The following is a 256-nucleotide window of genomic DNA, read 5'->3' as shown; positions in this document are numbered from 1 at the left end:
CAACATGAAATACGCAAACCTGGAATATGAACTTTTGTATGTGAAGAATGAAAAAAACAAATGGAAAACAAGACAAGTAACATAAAGAACGACCCTTCATCAGTTGTCGGCTGTTCATCTTTTCCACATTTTGAGTCTTGTTTCCATTTGTTTCTTTCGTTGTTTGCATACAAAAGTTTGTATTCCATGTTTACGCATTTCATGTTGTTTACATTTTGTGACATCCTGTACCCCTATATGCATATATATATATACA

This window comes from Octopus bimaculoides, chromosome 9 (genome assembly GCF_001194135.2).
Source record: "Octopus bimaculoides isolate UCB-OBI-ISO-001 chromosome 9, ASM119413v2, whole genome shotgun sequence".
NCBI classification, from domain to species: Eukaryota; Metazoa; Mollusca; class Cephalopoda; order Octopoda; family Octopodidae; genus Octopus; species Octopus bimaculoides.
This window is presented reverse-complemented; position numbering follows the sequence as displayed.